Below are 23,130 nucleotides of genomic sequence, written 5' to 3' on the forward strand. Positions count from 1 at the left end.
GAGGCCTCTGAGGTCCTTGTGTTTCATTTCCAGAAATGAAACTCACAGCTCTTGGCTTTAACATTACACTGTTTATCAAAAGTACCGCTACACGGAATAACACACACACACACACACACACACGTGTCTGCCTGCACATGCATGCACGCTATGGGAGCTGTTATTTTCCCAGGCCAGACTTGGGGTGCACAGTCCATACGGGCAGCACAAGGGCAGAAAGTGACTCATGGTGCTCACTTCACCCCGCAGCTCCTCCCTCCCTGCTAGCTCTGAATTTGGCTCTCTCAAAGCTTTCTTAAAGGAGGCTCCCCACTCTTGAGAGTAGATGGAAAGATAGCATTTCTACAATTTTATAGGGGCAAAAACCCATCCAACAGGCTTCCCTGGCCTCCTTTCACCTCTCAAGCACCTAAGGTGGTAGGAGCTGCTGCCGGGGCACCCAGGGAGCCCCCTGCTTGCCCCCACGGCCTCCGCAGCTCCAACAGCCTCAGCCAGGGAACATCTTCACCAGGACTGAACACCCTCCAGCCCCAGGCCCGCTCTAGCCACACGGCACAGTGGCTCCTCCACGGCCTCGGCCGTCTAGTGGAGCCCACCGACGCGGGTTCGGAGGGAACATTCAGACACCAGCTATCCTGCCCATAAATACTCGCCTCGCTCAGATGGACCGCAGGCCCTAACTCTTGGTTCAGAAGATCACGGTCACGAACCCTGGTATACCGGCTACCATAGTAGTAGCCCTTCTTCCAACCTGGCCACAGGCCTTCAGAGGTATTGCTCTAGCACATTATTGCTGTGTTCACAATCCCCCTGGGTTCAGGGATGGCCTGCTCTGAAGCCCGTCATGGGTGATTCTCCGGCTCGGTGTTCCTGAACCCAGAAAAGCACTCAGCCACCACCTCCCCAAAGAGACTGGTTCAGTGAGGATGCACAGCTGATTCTCTCTGGTCCTGAATCTGGAGGATTCATGCTTACCAAAAGGAATCAAGAAAAACTGTAGGCTTCCAGCATCTCCAAGATTTAAGCTTTCTCCTGAAAAATTTCCTAAGTCTCATATTACACGCTGTATTTGAAAGACCTGCTAACAGTAGTAATTCAGAATTCTGTTTAAAATTTTGCATTGTTAAAAAACTTGTGCCAATGAGACTCTGTCCCTCTATTATCACTGGCCACATTCACGACAGATCTGTTGTCCTTAAGAGCCTGAAGTTCCTACAGGAAAGGGACAAATATCTTTATCATTCCATCTCCCTAGGGACTAAGAGATAGTGTTCTCTTAACTGCCACCTTTGTTAGGATTCTGGTTTTGAAAGAATACCAAGTAGGGATTATCCCTGCATGAGGATGCACTCTCTGTCACCGTGTCTACCCAGCCACCACCTCTCCGTAAACCCCTAAAATCCTGCCTGCCACTCACATCCATCCCCACGTGTCCACACCAGGAAGCCATCACTGAAGAAGCGGTGGCAAGAGGGCCATTCCCCTACCTTCCCTGTAAACCCAGGAAGCAATTTTCTCAGTCCACAACCACAAGCCCAAAGCCACAAGCTCAAAAGCCCATGTGCATCACAAGACATTATTTCTGAGCATGGCTCCGGCCCTGTGGTTAGCTCTGGCCAGTATCTAACTGCTGAGGGATAGATGGAATATCCAATCACAGGTGTGGGTCAGTATCATACCCCAAGAGAACTCTTAGGTGCTCTTCTCAGCAGAGGTAAGGGTTTCACAAAGGAAAACAAAACAAAACAAAGTAGAGATCTCTGGGAAAAATACATCAGTAACCACCTAAGACTCCCCAAACAGGATAGAAATTGGACCTCCCCACCCCCCACCACCTTACACATAGTCTGTGACAACTGAGGACCTGCACCTCCATAAAATAGAACTTTATTTTAAAAATAGATTTTAGAGAAGTTTTAGGTTCACTGCAATACGGAGCAGAAACTACAGAGATTACTGACGAACTCTCTGCCCCCACATACACACAGCTCCCCCATTATCGACATTCCCCAACAGAGTGGCACAGTTGCTAAAACTGATGAACCTACATTGTCACGTCATTATTATCCAAAGTCCACAGTTTACATTAGGGTTTGCTCTTGCTACTGGACATTTTATGGATTTGGACGAATTAATGACACATACCTATACTGGGGTCATTGGTAGATGCCACTGTGAGCAAGGCCACTCCCTACTACCATTCCAAGATTTCCCACTGCTCTCTTCCAACCCACTCTTCCTCTCCAGTTCCCTGGGCTTCTGGGTCCACCTCAGGCTGCTGTTCTCCAGAATCCAGACACTTATCTCTGGCGTTGGCCTCCCTGGAACAAGGCAGAAGCCAAGCTCTGAATACGCCTGTCATGGCTGAAGGGAGAGAGGGTCCCTTGTCCCATGAGTGCTGATGCCCAGTCATGATAGGGACTTGGAAAGATCTCGTTGGAAATTCTCACTGGGAAGAGTCCTCATAACAGGCTACTACATTCTGAGAAATAATTAAATCTAGCTTTTAAGCAAAGAACTGGGAAAGGGGGATTAGAGGCTCTTTATTAACTAAGAAACCTTGTTCTAGCAGCCCTGGATGACATCATCACAAATCTCTCCCCTGCTAGGTTAGCTACCAGTTCCAAGCAGTCCAGTCCAGTCTACATGCAGGTTCCTTGGAAGAAAAAATCCTCCCACAGTTAGAGACCTCATGTCCTCCCACACCATCCAGGGAATGTGAGATACTCAACCAAAATCTTCAGCAAGAGAAAGGTTTACTTTTCCAGAAGCCCACGGGGGGAGGGGGGGGCTTCATCTCCTTCATTGGCTCAGACTGGGTAACCAGTTGCTGTGTACGTAAACTGTTCATTTGGCTTATGTCAATCATGGCCCACACCTCCATAGTTGTGACTGACGTCGATCCCTTCCAAGTCATATAAAGGATGGGGGAAAGCCAGCCAGTATGCTTTTGGTAAGAACAGAATGGATGCTCGGAGGCTTCCAAAAAATGTCCTCTCCAGCCTCTTAAGGAGTGCTTAAGTAGCCCTGGGCCACCCCTGTACAAATGACTCCCAGCTTTACAGGTGGAGATGAAAGCAACCATCTCACCAGTCCAGGGAAAGAAGCATTAATTGCAGGTAGCTTCTGGATAAGGAAGACTCAGTAGCCCAAAGAAATGTGTCTTAGGGCCAGGGTAAAGGAGATAGTTTCTTTAGGGACACAGATCTGAGACCTCTATGACCAAACTCTCTGGGAAGAACTTCATGAGAAACCCCCATGGTAACTAAATGGGTTCCTGAACCTAAATCCCAATGTGTACAGGAAATTCCCACACCACCAATAAGCAATTTGTGGACATCAGTCATGTGTCTAAGAATTCAACTCAATCTTGATGCCTATCTACTCAGAGATGCCGTCAGATTCCACAGGTCAAGGGACCAGTCCCACACAGCTAACCCCCACCCCCATTTCAGACCCTAATCACATGCCCAGTAGTTACCTATGCTTCTGATCAAAGGCTGTAAGTCAGAGGTTCCCACAACCCCCTCCTCAGGTTTAATTTGCAAGAGCACCTCACAGAACTCAGAAAAACACTTTACTCACTAGCTTATTTATTTTCATTACAAAGGACAGAAAGAACTTAGCAACAGCTAGATGGAAGAGGTATGGGCATAGGGCAAGGTATGATAAAAGCTTTGCAGCTCCCATGCCTGTTCAGAACGCACCATTTTCCCAATCTCTACATGTTCACCACTCTGGAAGCTCTTGGAACCCTGTCCTTGTGAGTCTTCATGGAGGCTTCTCACTATACAGTCATGATTTAAAAAAAAAAAAAAAAATCTAAATTCAATGTAGTTAACATAGGGTGTATCATTAGTTTCAGGGGTAGAATTTAGTGTTTCATCGGTTGCGTTTAATCCCCAGTGCTCATTCCATCAGGTGCCCTCCTTCATGCCCATCACTCAGTGACCCCATCCCCTCACCCACCTCCCTACACCATCGCGACTGATTAAATCATTGGCCAATAAAGATGATTCAACCTCTAGGCCCTAGTTCCTCTCTAGAGGTGGCAGGGACAGGTGTGTGCCCCTGTTCCAACCACCTAATCACCTGGTTGGTTCTCATGGCAATCAGCCTCCACCCATCCTAAGGTGGGGCCCAAATATCACTTCATTAGCATAACATGAGACATCTCTGCCACTTTCAACAGGAAACTCCTAGGGTTTGGGCAGCTGTGGGGCAGGAACTGTGGAGGAGACCAAATACATATAAGAAACCTATTCTGGTCATCTGAGTGAGCAAATACACATTTTCCTTATAAACCACAATAATGCAGTTAACCTTATCTACTATACTCATCAGTGTGAAGGACGTAGCACTGGGCATCAGCTCACTGCTGTGACACTGCCAGACCCCGGGAGGTGCAGCACTGCTCCGGGCACACCATAAAGCACAGAGCCTTCAGTCACTAGAAATCCCAGGTCTACAAAGACTCTCGAAAGACGTGGAGAGGGAGGAACATGTGCCTCCACCAAAGAGGTCAAGACAAAAGCTTCCTCAGCTCTCCTGTGCGCAGCGAGCCCAGAGTTCTCCCAGCACACTCCGAGTTTGAGAAAATTGGAAAATGTCTCTAAGTTCAATCTGGCCACTTTCCCAGGCTTAAGCCCCAACAGAGAAAATGTTCCAGCTTCCATACATTTGTCCCTAAATTCCCAAGCGCCTTCACTTCTAAACAGTCTTCACCTGGTAGCAGTTACTGAGGATTAACAGGAAAGTTCTTTCTTTTCTTTCTTTCTTCCTTTTATCATCCAAGGAAGACTCCCTCAGGCCTCAGGGGAATTTCCATAACAACATGGCAGACTGATGAGGCACAGGGGGGCAGCTCACAAGGTCAGAGGAGCTTGTGGCTGAAGCTGGGGCTGGGGCTGAAGCAGGAGGGTTTTCTTTAACCTCTCCCGGATGTAGACGTATCCACGGATCTTAGCAGCTGCCCAAAGGCCCCCAGTGCTAAAGCTCGGGAACTTGGATTTTGGCAGCCCCTCCTTAGGCTTACGTGCAGCCTTGCCATTTATACCTGCTGGAGAGAAGAACGACCCTGCAAGTGAAGAAAGGCTGTGCCCAACGTCCCAGTTGTGTCTAAAGCTGCCGGTGGAGGGCATTCCTGTGGCCAGATGGAGAAACACAGTCTTTGAAGACCTCAGGGGCCTGGGGGGAAGCGGGGAGGCCTGGCTGGCTCGGTGGGCAGGGCATGTGACTCTTGACCTTGGGGTTGTGAGTCTGCGCCCCATGCAGGACACCGAGATCTGGGGATGTGCACCTACGACATCCAGCACGTGAGGGACATTCCGCCAGCTGGCACCTCTTCAGTGTCTACGATACCAGGCCGAGTTCAGGAACGGGGCCCGCGGGGAGGGAGACACGGTGCCGTTCTCTCCCGGGCACACTGGCTGTCGGTGGGGAGAGCGGAGGGTTGGAATCTTCCAGATTCCAGGTGCGCCCTCGCAGAGCGGGATTTAGGGCTCTACCATGGAGTCAGGGGAAGGGGAAAGAGTTCGTCAGGAAGAAGTGAGAAAAGAAGACCTAAAAATCCTGAGGTTGCACCGACTTACGGAATGTGACGGAGCCAGGGCCAGACTGTGAGGGTCCCTCGCGGAGAGTCCACGGCTCTCCCTTCAGAGCCTGTCGCCTCTGGGGGTGGGTCCTCTAGGTCCACGGGTTCTGACACTTCTGCTGGGTCGGGAAGAGGCTAACTCGAATCATGACCACACTGTCTAGGAAAGACAACCGGTGCCTGCGCCATATGCAGGATGTGCCGCTTACAGTTTCCACTTCGGGAGGGGTCGAGTTCCTTTTTTTTAACACGGGTTCAGAATTAAAACCACCAGCTCACAACAGGATTCTACGGCTCCCTCCCTCATCTCGCAGCTGCTGAGACTGCAAAGGAGGTCACCCAGCCTCATCAACCTGTGACATCTTCCATCCTCACAGCCACCTTATGGGTGGGAGCTCTTCTCCCCATGTGGCAGGTGAGATGCCAGGAACTTAAAGGAGGAACTTCTTTCTAAACGTCGAAAGGAGAAAGAAAATAGTGCTGACGAGCTTAAAGTATGTGTATGGGGATGAGTAAGGGCAGAAAAGTTGAAATTATGCCTGTGCAGGCAATTCTGTGAATCACATGTGGCGCTTTCTTCCTAGTGTCTCAACTAGGAGGGGGTTGAGGACCAGGGAAACCACCCATCGCCCTGCAAATAAGAGAGAGGGGGGGTGAGCGAGCACATTGCTAGGGAGGCTCACACCAGGTGCTTCTTGGTTCATGCTCAGAGCACGGTGGCAAGCTGGGCACTTGTCTCCCTTCTTACAAGGGACAAAACTGAGGCTCCAGAAGAGCAAAGCACAGGGAAGGTGCATTCCCAGAGGCTGCCAGAAACGAGGGGAGTAGCAGCTGCTCCAGGAAAACAGGGGGCCTCCTGTAATCCCCGCTGGACAGGGCTCCACGGCCGACCCGAGGACACGGGAATAGTAGAAGTCTGCTGGCCCAACCCATGCACAATCCCGAATTCATGCTAGGCACCACTGTACGAGCCTGCTGTGCCCTGTAATTTCCCGGACTAAGCCAGTATTTCATAATTCCTGAGGGAGACTATTTAATAAGCATAAATCACCAAAAATAATGATAGCTGCAAGTTACTTGGGAAGTGGGATGAATAGGGCATTTAGAAACAAAAATAATTCTCCTCCTCATCCTTTCCGTGTATCTTCTGAGGCTGTGCATTGTATTCACTTAGAAAAAGAAATGTCTAGTTTTTCCTTCATCCTCTTCCGTTTTATATTCAAAGAGGAAAGATTCTATCCTTCAAAACCACATTGTGGATAAGCACTGAATCCCATCTAGGGCTCTGGCTCCTGAGGACTCCCTGTGGACAGATGGGGACTACCGTCTGCTCTCGAGAGGGTGAGGCAGGGACGGAGCACCCAAGGGCATCACTGAGACCTCAGTACCTATTTCACCCCAACAGGCAAATTCCAGGAGAAGGCGAATTCTCCACAATGGAACTGCGGCCCTTTGGAGTTTTCATAGGTTCTCATGGAAAGGTTCTTTTACCACGAAATGCTGCCTTTATAGAAACCCTCAGGCCTTCCTCATGCAAGTGAGCTAATAATGATTAGTTTCCATGTATTAATCTGTGAATTAACTAGTATTAATAGTTTACTATGAGCTAAGCTCTATATTTGTATTTTCTAATCCGCAGCCACCTTAGCACACAGGTGCTATTATTCAACCCATTCTACAGATGAGAAAACTAAAACTTGGGGACGGGTTAGTTAACTAACTAGCTCAAGGTCACACAAGCAGCCAAGAAAGGGCAGAGCCAGGAATGAGAAGCCATCCAACCACACTGAGCCATTGTACTACAGCATCTTGAAACCATGTCTTTTTAAGGTTAACACCATAAAAACTTAAGTCTTCACAAAGCCTGTGCCGAGTGGACAGAAACTGAACTATATACACCATATATACACTAAAGGCTGATCAGCTGCACTTTCCTTGGAAAACTAATAAAAACTAAAAATTACCTTATTCTGACCAACTCGACGTGCAAAACCAATGCTACTGCTTCCAAATACCTTTATGAGAAAGAAAAAATAAAAGGAGAGCTTTCACATTTGGGGATTTTATTGTGAAAACTGGCGTAGCATTTCTTTCAGTACCGTTATGCTCAGTATTTTCACATCACTCTTTAAAACAACCTGCAATGCAATTTGTTTCCTCAGGAAAAAAAAAAAAAAAAGTATTATATTTGATTCTTATTGCAACTCACTTATTACTAGTTATATTTTGTAATTTTTTCCCCCTAAACAGCCTCAGGATTTTGCCTATGGGAGCCAACCCACCAATTCGTTTGATTGTTCAATACGACCTGCAATTCTTACAGGCAATTTCACTGTTGTAGGGATTTCAAAGACATGTCCACGTGCTACAAACTAAAAAATGACAGAATTCAGATCTGACCTGACGATCTCACCTATTTTTTTTCCCTCCACTCTCAGGCCATCATCTTTAGATCATTTGTAAGGTTAAATGGCAAAAATTACTTAGGCCAACCCGCTACTCAGTCGTAACCAGTTTCAAGCTCAGAAGCTTGCAAGTCAGTTAGAAATCGGTCATGCTTTCACCCATGTTCAGTACTGTCCTTAGACCCAGGCCGGAGGGTCTGGCTGGAGCTGGAGGCTTACAGGGCCCTGCTCTGGTCCTCCGAGTCAGCCAGCCTCTTCCTCTCCAGGTAATCTCTGAAGGTCATGGGCACAGCTGCTCAGGATTACCTTCTGGACCATGGAGCAAGGACCCATGGCTTTGCAATTCCCAGACTAGATCCCCATTCCACATTCTGGGCCTTCACAGACTACTTCCCTGAGTGTGGCCCCAAAAGGACACTTGGGTCACTAGTGCATGTACCCTTAGGACCAAGGAATGGGTAAGGTGCAGCTGGTTGGGGGAGCAGGGAGTGGAGGAGGCTTTGCCTGTGCTGTCTGGGGTGTCCACATAAGCCAGGGCTGGGACGCAAAGGGGTCAGGCCCCTAACTTTGTGGTTCCAAGTTATCACGATGGTATACTTATCAAAGAAGGAGATGAGAAAATAATTTTATTACCTTGATTTATGACTTTCAAATATCTAGACACACGGAATAGGAGTGTCCACTTCTCTTGCTTCAGGTTTCATGAGTATCAGGGGCAGGTCTGATCACATTCAAACATGAAAGTGGGGACGCCTGGGTGGCTCAGCAGTTGAGCTCTGCCTTGGACTCAGGGTGTGATCCCAGGTCAAGGAATCAAGTCCCACACTGGGCTCCTTGTGAGGAGACTGTTTGCCCCTTTGCCTTGGTCTCTGCCTCTTTCTCGGTCTCATGAATAAATATAAATCTTTAAAAAAAAATGAAAAACAAACACGAAAGTGCTACCACTGTAAACAGATCAGTGAGCAGTTCACACAGACCCTCAAATTTTTAAACCAGTCTGTCAATTCAGGAATTAAAGCACAGGCTGCAGAATTCCTAGTGAAAGAATATAAGAAATTCCATAAAACAATCTAAAATCAACCTACAGAAACACCAAACAGAGCTGTAAAACTAACTTAATTTAAATAGATCAATTTTTCAGATGGTACAGGTGAATCGATGGTTCAACAAGTTTCTATAACTGCTTATCTTTATCTAATCACTCAACACTTGATTTTGCAGACATAGTCTCAATTTCGGAAACTCCCGAGATAGTCTCAAAACAATGGTAAATAACTATGAAAAGCAAAAAGATAATTATTCCATCTATCATGCATGGAAATTTGTACTATCTTTAGGACAGAGCGTTTTGAAAATAAAAAGGACAAACTCGTTATGGAGAGACCTAAGACCCCAACTTGAATGGTTCTACATAAAAGGTTGTTTTACATAATCACTGTAGTGCTTTTAAAATAGCCAAGATATATGTTAACATGATCTTTCCTCCTAGACTCAAAAGAAGAATGAAGACCCCCCCCATAGCATGTAATTATGACTTAACAACTATCACGAACTGGCCCAGTGCTATGATTCTGAGGGAAAGGATCCTCCTGCAATAAATAGTGCCTGTTGCATAAACTACAGTTACAAATGTCCAGTGTCTCTCATGGCACCTAGGCGGTTTGGTCAGTTAAGCACCATTAAGCTCCTGCCTTCGGCTCAGGTCATGTCCCAGGGTCTCAGGATCAAGTCCCGCATGGGGCTCCCTGCTCAGTGGAGACGAGTCTCCCTCTCCCTCTGCCCCTCCTCCTGCTCATGTGCACGAGCAGGCTCTCGCTCTCTCTCCCACCCCCCTCTCTCAAATAAATAAATAAATACAATCTTTCTTTAAAAAACAACAAATGTCCAATGTTTCTCAATGGATCATATTCAGCTGCCTCCCCAAAGAGATAAATAAGCAGTAAAAAATAGTAGTCTTGTGAACTGTGATACACATCTTCCTTCACCACTAGCATTTTTCTCCCGGGCAGATAACAGGCCCGCTCTAGGACAACATTTTTATGACTAGAAATTTTAAAGGAGACTCACTTTATCATTTGATCTGCACGGCAAACCACCAGAGGGTCATCTGATCCCTGCTTGAACACTTCTCCCTGTATTCTAAAATAGAAGCCTAAGTCCCACCTTTGTAAGATGATTAGAAAATATTATTTAAGGGGAGGGTAGGGAGAAGGAGAAAGAGAATCTTAAGCAGGATCCACCCCCACCCAGCATGGAGCTGGAAGTGGGGCTCAATCTCAGGACCCTGAGATCATGACTTGAGCTGAAATCAAGAATCGGAAGCCTACCCGAATGAGCCACTCAGGTGCCCCTAGAAAATAATATTTTTATAACTAAGCCAAAATTTGACTGATTCCATTAAACTCAGGGCCTATAGGACAAAACCGCTTCCTCTTGACCCACAAAAGCATCTTTTACATATTTGAAAACAACTCTCCTGTCTTGAAGGGTCTTTTCTAAGCAGGGCCAAATACCCTCAATCCCTTTGATAATTTTGTGCAGCATGTGGTTTCTTATTCTCTTTATCATCCTCTGAACAAGGTCTGCAACGTCTACATTCACTTTAAAGGCAGCCTGCTTTTATCCTCAGCACATGGAAAGGTGCCTGGCACAGAATACACAGGAAGGACGGGCCGGGGGAGGGAAGGGAGGACAACGGAAAGAAAGCAGAGCACCCAACTCCAAGCATCGTCTACTATGGTGGCCATCCTCTTCTCTTCTATCAACAAAGCCTGAGACAACATTCATTTCTGCACAGGTCCCGTCTATGAACTTTTCTCATCTCACGGTCAACAAAACTCACGCGGTACTGCCAAGTCACATGTTTACCATCCACACTGGGACTTCTGAGTACTGTTTCCCCTCTAAAATATCCTCTTTTAAAAAAAATAATAAAATAAATAAAATATCCTCTTTTGGGGCACCTGGGTGGCTCAGTCGATTGGGCATCAGACCAGGGTCCTGGGATCGAGCTCCGGATCGGGCTTCCCACTCAACAGAGTCTGCTTATCTACCCCCCCCCCCATCCACTCTCTCTCAAATAAATAAATAAATCTTTAAAAAATAAATAAAGTATACTCTTTCTTAGATGGACTCACTTTCCAGTCTGGGCAGGGTTTTTGGACTCTGAATCAGGCCCACATCAAGCTCGCTCACCCTCTCCAAGCTTCCTGTCATCTCCACTAGGACTCCATACAAATGTCCAGTGACAACCGCCAGGAAATGATCTCCCATGTTCCTACTCGTTCATCACCCTGAGGCATTAAACCAGCTGCACTTCAGAATCAGAGTCCTTGCATTCAGCACCCAGGAAACGTCTCTATTTTTGACAAAGTAGATGTGATTAAAAATCATATAAGGTGCCTTGTTTATGCTCCACATCAACTGCAGTTTTCTACTCTGTGGGTCTAATAAGCTTTTCAGGGAAAGATACACCACGTGGTGTGAGCTGTTCTTCATGATTCCATGCTAGGTCCAAGTGATCACCATGAGAGAAAAGCCATACTCTTCAGCCCACAGTTATGGGAGTTAAGTGCCCAACAATACTCCGTTGAACTGAATTCAAAGCCACACATCACAAGCTTGGAAAGCACTCTCTCTCCCACATAGGTCCCTTTAAAAGCTTGGAAGAATGGAAACATCCTAAGGCACAGTCTTTCCAGATTAATAATTTGAAGAGAACAACATTTCCCTAGGTACCTAAGCTCTGGGACATGTACCTGAAAATAAAATTCCACTACTTTATCACTGGACCCAAGAAAAGCTCATGAAAAACCCAGGCTTCATGATTTTTCTGGATGTCACTTAGACATCTGGTTACACACATGCACCAGCATATTCTAGCCAGCCCCCTCGGGCAGTTAGTCTCCCAGAAAACTGCAACGTGTGATGTACACCAGCTAACTGGGTCTTTCACCAGGTATGGGCAAAGCCTCACCACCAGATCCCACGTCAAGGAAGGCCTGCATCCATCATGTGGCTTGACTTCAAGGCCAGAGTTTGTGCCCTGTAAACCAACAGACCAGGGTTGGCATTCCACAATCCTGGGCAGGCGACAACTCCGAACAGTGATTTCTCCTGTCCTTGGCGTACTGATAGTACAACGCAGTCTGCAGGATTGCTGTGAGGGGCACAGGGGACCCCACTCTGTGAAAGACCTGGCTCTGTGACAGGGACACGGCAGGCCCTCAGGAAGTGCGGACTTCCTCCCCACCCGCCTCCCACCTTCCCTTTGTGGGTGTGAGCTAAAGCTCCTCAAAGTCCCAACACTGCGGCCCACACAGTGGCATTCCCTCGACAAAAGCCACGAAAATTATTCTCTTTGTTGCCCGGCTGATGAAAAGCCCTAGTATCCCCTTCCTATTCACCAACGAGCCACCTGACGTCCTCTTTTGCTCCCACAGGGTTGACTTCAACCACCTCGGCCACAGGTAAGAGGGAGAAGCCCTTCCTTCCTCATTAGGACTAAAAGACAAAGCCGCCCTGACTAATTCACAGGGCGCCTCATAATCCTTCATCCAAGGACCTTCAGAAATGCCAAGACCCTCAGGGAAGTGAAATTTCCTCGAACGTACTGAGAGCACCCGGGGTTTCGAGATGACTAATAACAGACACACGCTGTAAACAGGGGATATTAAAGAGCTCAGAAAGCCTCTCAGGGAAAGGGGTGGGCAGCCTCCTAATTCAGGGCCTGCTGGAGAGAGTGGCAGGTTTCTGGCCAAAAAAAAAAAAAGCCCAGGTGAAAATGCTAGGCCTTCCCAACTTCTGTTTTCACAGAATCCGGAGCCCACATTGGTCGTGTGTGAGGGAGAGGGCTCCCCGGCTTCTGGCTACCATGGTGTTTTTTCTATCTTGACAATTCACTTCTCCAACAGGCACGCCGCCAACTCAAATGAGACTCAGAGCAGTGAAAAGCCCTTCAGGTAAACAGTGTGATAAGCTAAACTGAAAAACTAGACAATGTTTTTGGACTATGAGGTAGTTGCTATGGAGACAGTTGCTAATTAACTGCTTTCAACCAGGAGAACAAAGGGCTCGGGGCAGGCAGGCCTCTGTATCTCCGAGTGAGCAATGCTTCCAGCCTTGCGCAATCGGCACATCGCTCATATCTGGAATACCTGAGACCCGGCTGGGTTTGCTACATGCCTGAAGAAATGACAGAAGTGCATTCTCTTCATCTTGACCCGGGCAAGCAGCACCTGGCCACCAGTCCCTCTCCGGGAGGCAGGCACCGCCTTGGCCTCCACCATGTGCCGGGCACTTTCCTAAGGGGTTATCTCCCTCCCTGTCCAGAGCCAAGACTGAACTAGGCGGATGAAGGGTCAAGGGAGAAAGGGGAGGGGGAGGGGCAAGGGGACACATGATTGTTTTAAACGACATATTTGATTTTGTACACTTAATTATAAAGAAAACAAAGCTCATCAAGTCAAGGGGAAATAGATAAATCTACCCTTCTTGGGGATTACCTCCCTCCCGTGGAAAAAAAAAAAAAAAGTGACCGGTTAGGTCTCAAAAACAAACAACAAAAACCCATAGTCATTTCCTATCTGTAAGACCCACACATTGTGGACACTCAACAAATAACAACAACAAAAAACTTAACTGTAATCTGCTTAGCACTGATGGATTTTCTCTACCATCGAGCTGGCTGCCTCAAACGTGGTCTCTTCTCTGGAGGTTAAAATTGGTGCCCTGAGACTGAAATGATCTGTTCTGAAGGGCTGACCTTTGAGCTACATCCAGTTAAAACCAAAGATCTATGTTCCCTTCACGAATATTTAAAGTCAAGCGTGAAATATGAGGAGAGCCGAGGGTAACTGCCTCTACTTACTCCACAGCAACCCCCGAGGGCCTACCCCAGCCCTCTGCCTAATTTCAGCTTACACTAAATGTATCTACATTAAGTAAATGTCAAACTCAACCAAGCTATTGTGTGATCCATTCTGCCTCCCCAGAACAGAAACCAAATGGTTGTCTTTTTTTTTTTTTTTTTTGCTAGTCAGAAGCATGGATCAATACAGCCTGTGAGCCACCCACTTTCATTATCTGAGGCAGATTGTGGATTAAGGCAGGTTATGATTCTGAATGAAATACAATAATATGATTTTCAGTTTGACTCTGTGGTGACAATGCACATAAACATCTTCAGGAAAGTCCAGTCACCCGGCATCCGTGGAATCCATCCATTTAAGAGCATGAACTTTGGAAGCAAACAGGCTCAGATTCAAAACCACGGCTCCAACTTCACGAGCTATTCAGCAGGGACCACTTAGGACCTTCCGTGTGCACATCTGCAAAGTAAGGACACTAAAATCTACCTCAGAAAGTTACTTGGAGAAATCAGTGAATTAAAGTGTTTACTACAGTCCTTAGCCTATGGCAGATATTCAAGAATATTGTAGCTATTAATTAAAGCCTCCATGAAGTTACTCTTTTCCTTAAAAGTGGGATTAAAACTATTGGAGTCGGGCAGCCACGGTGGTGCACCGGTTTAGCACCGCCTGAAGCCCAGGGTGTGATCCTGGAGACCCAGGATCAAGTCCCACGTCAGGTTCCCTGCATGAAGCTTGCTTCTCCCTCTGCCTATGTCTCTGCCTCTTTCTCTCTCTCTCTCTCTCTCTCTCTGTCTCTCATGAATAAAGAAATAAAATCTTAAAAATAAATAAAACTACCAGAGGCTCTAGTGCCTACCCCACTCAGCCCAATTCACAAAAAAAAAAAAAAAAAACACACACACAACAGAAAAGGCCTAGACTTTCAGGCTGAGTGGGGATGTGCCCCATCCTGTGTCTCCCCAACCCAGGAGCCCAGGTCTCTCCCCTGTAGCCCTTTCATACCAGGCACCAACTCAAACTTGAGAAGCTTCCACTAAAGGACAAACTGCAGGCATTAGACCTAATAGTCAAATCAAACCATTTCTGGGACACACTCTGTCTTTTCTTGTGAAACCAAGGAGTTAAATTCTTGCTTTGCAGCCTTTGAATAAGGCTCTAACCCAAGCCCCTCCCAGCCTGGGTTAAATTTCATCAGCCACTGCTCAAGGGCATCTCACCTCTTCTCAATTCATCAGCCTCTTCCCTTTGGCCCTTCCAGTTGTGCTTCCAGCAAGCTCCATCTACCTACCCACCCAACCACATGCTCAACAGAATCTATCGGCCACCTGCTCTGTGCCAGGTACCACGCTGATACTGAGAAGCAGAGCTGTAACAGACTCCAGAGCAAGGGGTTCCTAGGCCAGTGTGGGACACAGTCCTCTGCTCAGGGTATTTCTCACCCTATAAGGTTAGCCCTGTGCTAGGAGAAGTACATGGTCCTCTGGGGCACATATTGGGGGAACTGGGGATCTGATGACCCACAGTACTCCCAGAGGAGCACACCAAGCCTCCCAAGGCTCTTCCTCCTTTTTATAGCATCATTAGTGTTTATCACATTCCCTAGTGTTCCCATCTATAGGTTAAACACAGAAGTCAAGGAGGGATACTATGGGCAAATAATGGGGGGGGGGGGGGGCAGTGCAGGGAGAGGAGGAAAGCGGGCTTTACTCCACACATTAGGCAACATTCCCTCATTGACACTCAGCCCTACCTCATGGCTTATGACCTCCCACCACCTCTTCAGGCCCCTGGGCCTATCTCCAGCACAGCAGGAACATCGCTGTGTTTCCTGGCAGTCTCCAGCTCTGGCCTGGGAGCTCTGAGAGAGAGAGACCTTATTTCATTTCCATTTCCATCTGGAGCACCTACCCTAGCGCATGGCGCGCTCCTACGAGAACTGAACTGAGGTCTAGAGCAGTTGGGTGATTGATACAAGATCACAAAGCTAAGTGGTAGAAATGGACTGAAACCCAGAACTCTCTTTCATTCTGGGGGGGGAGGGGGGTGACAGCAGTATTTTTGTAGAGGAGATTATTTAGCTCTGGAAGTACAGGAGGTAATCACCTTCAGACTTGGGTATTTACATACGGTTGGGCTCTCCAGCTTCCAGTGTCTCCTTAAAGGCCTCTGACCCAATTCTGTAGGCCTGTGTGGGTAAAACTGCGAGCCCTCCCTTTTTTCAAACTATATTTAATTATGAGCATTAGGCACGTATTCCCCTGAGGTGTCTTAGTCCAAAGACATCAAGAAAAACCCCACTGAACTTTCAATCTTTAGGCACCAAAGAAAAATAGGGGGAAAAAAAATGCCTCGTGGCATATGATTATATCCCCTCTTTCAGAAAGACTGCATTCTCAAACCCCTACGTCCACCGTCTACCTCACAGGCTTGGGATATGGCTAAAAAGACATTTTAAATCCAGGTTACAAGAGCAAAGCACATCAAGAAAAGCACATAGAGATGATAGGACCTCCCCTATGATAGTTACAAGCAGCAGCTGGTGCGGGAAGAGCAACGGATTAGGAGGACCTGGGTTCAGATTCCAGCGTCCTAATCGTGTCAAAGTCACAGCCCGGTCTCTGTCTCTCTAAGCCCCTTATTTCACTTGTCAAATGGAAATTAATAATAACTCAACCCACTAGGGCTGTTGGACCAAGGGAGGTAATTGTGAAAAAGCCCTTATAAACCATAAAGCACTGCTGAACTACAGACACACACAGACAGCTGCTGCCAACCTTAAGAGAGAAATATGGTGCGGCCAAAACCATCAAAAGGAAGCCGAGTGATCAATAGTGATAAAACTCGTAGAACTGGACGTCTGATTGGCGTAAAGAAACATTTAGTCCTTTTGATAATTACTGAAAAAAAAACAGTCACTGTGAAGAATCTTTTTAAAAATAATTGCCCTGAACTGAACATGTGATCGTCGCACAAGCCCCTCAAACAGCTCTGTGCCCAGGATTCCTTCTCTGTGAAATGAGGATAATGAGAGTATCCCTGTCACGGAACTGTTGTGAAATTTAAATGAGTTGATATCCATAAAGCACGGAGACCGATCCCTGGTGTGTTTTTCTGTCGCTCTTTCCAGGTTTTATTTTTAACTAATCTCTACACCCATTGTGGGGCTTGAACCTGCAACCCTGGGGTCCAGAGTCGCGTGCTCTATGGACTAGGCCAGACATTTCTAATTTGATAGCCAAGGTGGGCAGGGGGGAAAACCAGCAAGCAGACGTCAGGTAAATACGTACTGGTTGTTTTCTTTCCACACCCCTCTTCAGTCGGATTTCAGCGCCCTCACGGACGGACGGGGGCCTGGTGCGCCACCTCAAACTTCACCTGAGCGAGCTAACGGATACCTTCCAACCTCTCTACTTTGATATGGGAGCCGCGAGCAGGATGCCAGGTTTTTTTTTTTTTTTTTTTTTGGTCTTCTCCAGGTGGGCCGGTGGGGAGAGGGGAGGCGAGGCGGGCAGCAGGGCGGACGGCAGCCCCGAGCCGCCGCCATCAATCCCCACCTCCGCAGAAGTCCGTGCTCCTTTCACGGAAACGGCGCATTCAAGGTTTTATAACATTTGTACCAAAGAAGGAGAAACAAGTGCTGGTCGGGCGCCAGACTCGACTGTAAATACAAAGTGCTTTTTTTAATTGGTAATTACAGATGAGAACTTTACACTTTTGGCATACGCGTCGTAGTCACGCTTGGTTTACATATTTAAATAAATATACCCACCACGGGCTCCAATTTCCTCCCTGCGTTTATTGGACCAGGAGGCACCGGGTTTCCACTGTGTGCAGAGGAGGGCCCCGCTGCGTGTGCTGCAGGGGGCGGGGGGCACGCAGGCGCACATCTCAGCCCACACACCCCTTGCAGAACACCCCAGAACCGCCATCGAGCCGCGCCCTCAGGGAGCTTCCAGGCCGAGTGAACAGAACACACCGGTCAGGTTACAAGGGAAAAGTCAAGGACGAGTGGAATGGAACCAGTTCCTGGAAAGGTGCTGGAGAAGATGCGTACCCCTCCGGTCGGAAGGGAAGAGGGAGGAATCCAGGGAGGGGAGCGTGCTCAGGGAAGGCCTGGTGGAAATGGAACTGGAACCAGGAGGCTTCAAAGATATGAAAAGCGTGGCTAGGCCGCGGGCAACAGACTGCCCAGAGGACAGGCATGCATGGTCTCCAGCCAGCTGACTTCCGGGGCCTTCCCATATGCCGATCACAGAGTGTGGGTGCAGAGGGCAAGTGTGGGCAAAGCTGAGAATGGTGTGGGGAGACTGAGGCCACCAAGGTGACAGTGGAAGATAAAAGTGGGAATATAGGTAGAGTTTACATTTTATGCAAAAAAATAAGGTCATACACACACACACACACACACACACACACACACACACACACAGCGGGGGGGGGGGGGGGGGAGGAAGAGGAGAAAGGAGAAGGAGGAGAAGAATCCTAACTTCTACGGCAATAACAGAAAGCATAGTTAGAGGCTCATCGGGTATCAGGCAATTAGGACTGACGGGCAGGAATGGCAAGGAAGATGGACAAGGGGAAGACGTCCCAACAAGGAATGGAGGAATCAGGCACTGAACAAATATCCCCACAGGGTAAAATCAAATGGTGGAGCTAACCAGGAGGTTTCAAGGACCAGGGGCCTGGACAAACGGCAGATGGCACAACACACTGACACCAAAAAAAGATAGTTGGAAAACAAGCAAGAGAAGTTGGTGGGTTCCATTTTGAGTGTGTGGAGCATCTTGCAAACAAAGGGACATCCAGCTGGCAGGGAAACCGCTGTCCTTTGCATAAAGATAGTAGTCAAGTTGGCCAAGTGGAGGAAACTCCTAGAAAGAGGAGAATAAAACCCTGAAGATATTCAGTTAGTGGAGTTAAGAAGAGAAAGTCGGTCCAGTAAAAGACGACAGAGAAAGCACTGAAGATGTAGGTGGAATTCAAGGAAGGAGAGCCTGTCAGGAGGAGCGGGCGGGCATCATGGATGCAAAATGCGGCACAAAAGTCAACGAGTCCAAGCGATAAGAAAAGGACGCCAGCACTGTCCATGAAGAGGGTCCCACTGTCTCGGAGAACCCTGGTCAGGGGACTTGCAGGCATGCTAAACTAAAACCCCAAGTTGAATTGGGCTCTCCCGCCACACTCTGCAACTTTCCAGAGATCAGCTAGGGGGAGAAGGAATGAGGAGACAGAGTCTGAAGGGAAGGCAGGAGCAGGATGCTCTGAACATGGTCACCTTCCTTCTCCAGAACTGCTGTGGTGAAGGATTAAAGCCAAAAAGGTCATCGCCAGAGTACCAATCCCTCCCCTCATCACGAGAGCAAAACCTCTAGTTTTTAAGTAGTTAAGAATTAGTCACACTTTAGTCTCAAAACTTCTGATAACTCACTCATGTTCATTGATAATTTTTTTTTAATTTTTTTTTATTTATTTATGATAGTCACAGAGAGAGAGAGAGAGAGAGAGAGAGGCAGAGACACAGGCAGAGGGAGAAGCAGGCTCCATGAACCGGAACCCGATGTGGGATTCAATCCCGGGTCTCCAGGATCACACCCTAGGCTAAAGGCAGGTGCTAAACCGCTGTGCCACCCAGGGATCCCCATGTTCATTGATAGATCAAGACTTACATCGGCGTTTTGGGCAGCCCTTTCTACCTCTACTACCTTCCCTTGTACCCTAAAGTAATACAAGGAATTTTCCGTAAATGACAAAATTCTGTAAGACAAACCATGCTGTTTTTCTATGTCCTTTTTCAATTTAACAGAGTTAAATTGCCTGCTATGTGGCTATCTCCATACACCTTTCATGCTCCCCGCGAGCTCCAGGTCTCAGTAAACAGTATTTCTAAGAAGTCAGAAAAGCAAAGCGGTGTGATTTTCTTTGGTCTAATATTTTGCATTCCCTGAAATACATCTCCTCCCCACCACGTTTATGTGTTATTATGGAATTAAAAAGATAACCCTACACAGATAGACTTCTCAACTGTAGTACTGAAGGTCCTGGACACTGTTCCAGAAATGAGCACCTCCAGGCCCAACTGGTTCTCAAGTCGCGCACTCGATCAGAACTGTACAGGCAGTTTTTTGAAGAAGCAATGCCCACTGCCTCATCAAAGATCTGATTAAGCGGCCCGGCCGGGACAAGGCTGTTGTCCTTGTTTTTGTTCATGTGCTTTATTTCAGAGCTTCTCAAATAATTTTAATACATGGTCAAGGGTGGTATCGCAGTGCACTACCCCAAGCCAGGTGCTTCACTGGATCTGAGTGTGTACACCCAAATCCCTGGGAACGTTAACTGCCTGTTCTCATTCAGCAGGTCTGTGGCAGGGCCTGAGAACCTGCACTTCCAACCAGTTCCAAGACAGCATGATTATTGCTGGTCCGTGGAGAGCCAAAGCCTCTGTGCTTATTAGCTCTCCAAGTGATTGCGATGTACCCGAGTTTAGTGGAAAGAAAATTAACTGGCTTCAGGGTCAAAGTGACCTGGGTTACAATCCTGATTCCAACACTTCCCAATTGTGACTGTGGCCAAATTACTGATCCTCTTTAAATTTCCATCCTTATATACAACATAAGCGTTATGGATTAAACTGTGTCTTCCCTCCCCACCCGCCAAAAGAAGTTATGTTGAAGTCCTAACCCTCAGCAGCTCGGAATTTGACCTTTCTTGGAAAGAGGATGGATGCAGATGTGATTAGCTGAGGTCACAGCAGAGTGGAGTGAGCCCTTAATGCAGAAGGACTGGTAACCCTATAAGAAGGCAGAGCAAACACCATGTGACAAGGGTGGTGGAGACCAAAATGGTGCAGCTGCAAGACAAGGGAAGCCAAGGACTGACAGTGACACCACACAGGCTTAGAGGAGGGCATGCAACAGATTCTTCCCTAGAGCCTTAAGGAGCTTGGCCCTACTGACGCCTTGACTTTACACGTCCAGCCTCCAAACTGGGGGACCATATATTTCTGGGGTTTGAAGCTACCCTGCTTGTAGTCCCCTTTGTCATGGCAGGCCTGGTAAACTGATACAAAGCAGCACTGCCACCCCCCTTACAGAGCTTCTGGGAGACTGAATCTGGCCAGAGGGGAATGCATCTACACCACTCACCAGATTTCCTCTCCTGATCAGAAGTAGTAGGGAAAAAGCACCAGAAAAAGTCACAGCCCAGAGACATGTTCTAGCACCTGGCCTCTCAGGCAGTTTCCACGGGCTGCGGCCTTGGCAGGGAGGCCTATTATGTATCTGCACACCTGCTCGGGCGCTCCCAGTGGGTTGTAGGAGCAGCTCTGCTCTGTCATGAGTGGGAGCAATTACAGGCCTGGCTGGGTCCTGGCGGCCCACTCTGGCCCATTAGGTCCTGACAGGCAGCCAGTGGGCCACACACAGGGGGGATGCTCAAGGTCAGAAGGCCTTCCTGAAGAGGAGCAATCAGCACGGTTGCCCTGGCCCTAACTTAGAAAGGACCTGTCACAAATCCCGAAGGGAGTACACTAAGCCCCAAATAATGCAGGACACTCCCAACTTGGTGAACCTTGATTATCCTAAAAGAGGTGCTTTTTATATTTTCACATAGGTAGAGAAAAGTAATATGCAGAGAATGTTTCAAAGTCAATTCTGACTCTTCAGAGAGCACTTACTCTTCTATAAACTGCCTCACCCCACACCCGCCCTCATTTGCTACTCAGGTAATCCCAAAGGGACCACCATATGCATGAGGATACAGAGATGCATACAGCACAAATTAGGCCTAAAAAAGCTTGTGGTCTGGTGGGAGGAGAAAAAATAATTGACAAGCATTTACCGGATCCTTAAGACATGCCAAGTGGATCATATATATCATTCATTTCACAAACACAGCAAACCCAGGAAACTGAGGCTAAGCAGTATTACATAATCGGAACACCATGTGACAAGGTGCAGGTTCACACAGCTGATAAGAAGAGGTAGGATTTGAACTACTGGTTCCAAGCCCTTACCACCATCCCACAGCTGTTTCCCATCAGATTTGGTGAACACAAACCAGTTTAAGATGGGTTAGGGTAAACCGAAAGTCATGGGCATTTTAATCCAGAGCCTTAAGAATGAGATCTGCTTCCATGATCCTACAGTCAACCCAAACCAATTCTTCAAAGCAATGCATGGCACATATACCTGGGATATCTTTAGGGAATATCCTGAGTCCTGATTTTCCCAGCGAGCAAGGCTTCTGAATATTTCAGTGAAAAGACAATTGGAAATTAAGCTCCAGATGTTGGGTGCTCAGCAGGAGTCCCATCTACAACAATGCAACATAATCACTGGGTTTGAATAAATAAGTCATCCAAGATTAGTTCTCTTTGCATTCCTATTTCACATCCCACATGTCTTTTTCCTAACCAAATCTTACCTTACCATGTTAGTGGGTACCTAAAAATGCTTAAGGGGGTGGAGGGGTTGAAATGCCAAACTCAATATATCTGCAACATGCATAAAAAGGGTCAACATCCTACAAATTAATAAGGAAATGATACTGTAACAGAAAAATTAGGGAAAATATGAAATAGATAATTTATGAAAAATATGAACGCACTGCAAACATATACAAATAATTTAAGCTCGCCTGTAACAACAAAAGTACAAGCTGAATTAGCAAAAGAAGGTATTTTCTACGAATCAAAATAGCAAAGACATTTAAAAAATTAAACATCCAGCACTGATTATAGACCGGGGAAGTGAGCATTCCATTACTATTTTAGTGAGGTGAACATAGCTAGTTTGGCAATATTATCATATAGCTCTTAAAGAAAACAGTCTACTCTTTAACCATGCCATTCCACTTCTTGGAATTAGTCCTAAAGAAATAATCACGTTTTACTCAAGAGCATTCACTTTGGTTACTTGTAGAAGGGCAAAACTACTTTAATGGCTATTAAAAAAGAGAGGGAGGGGGCAAATGGATGAATAAAATATTCCACGTGCCGAGATACACATATTCTAGGAAATTTTTTAAATGACTTTATAGATTTTTTCAATGATTTTCAAAAAATCTAAATTAGGATCTCAATGTTGAATTATACAAAGTAAAATGTACATAGGATAGGCACAGGAAAAAATTGACCAAATATATGGCAAAATATGAAATCGATTAATTTCCAGAAATTCAATTTTTGTTTCTTATGCTTTTCAACTATTTCTGATGTTAAAGCCAGAAGAAAAACAAAAATGAGTACGTACCTTCAATC

The 23,130-nt window shown here is 46.9% G+C and overlaps 1 protein-coding gene and 1 long non-coding RNA gene across 9 annotated transcripts in view; both read right to left on the reverse strand.

Moving 5' to 3' along the window:
- The window catches only part of TEAD1 (TEA domain transcription factor 1), a 268,795-nt gene that overhangs the window by 128,106 nt on the left and 117,559 nt on the right, over positions 1-23,130 (reverse strand). The window lies entirely within an intron of this gene.
- Positions 8,637-10,155, reverse strand: LOC140614774 (uncharacterized). The gene is made up of 2 exons (XR_012015553.1): positions 10,066-10,155; positions 8,637-8,902 (listed from the first exon to the last, which is right to left on the reverse strand). It is a non-coding gene; the product is annotated as an uncharacterized lncRNA (long non-coding RNA).

This window comes from Canis lupus, chromosome 23 (assembly GCF_048164855.1).
Source record: "Canis lupus baileyi chromosome 23, mCanLup2.hap1, whole genome shotgun sequence".
In the NCBI taxonomy this organism is placed as follows: Eukaryota; Metazoa; Chordata; class Mammalia; order Carnivora; family Canidae; genus Canis; species Canis lupus.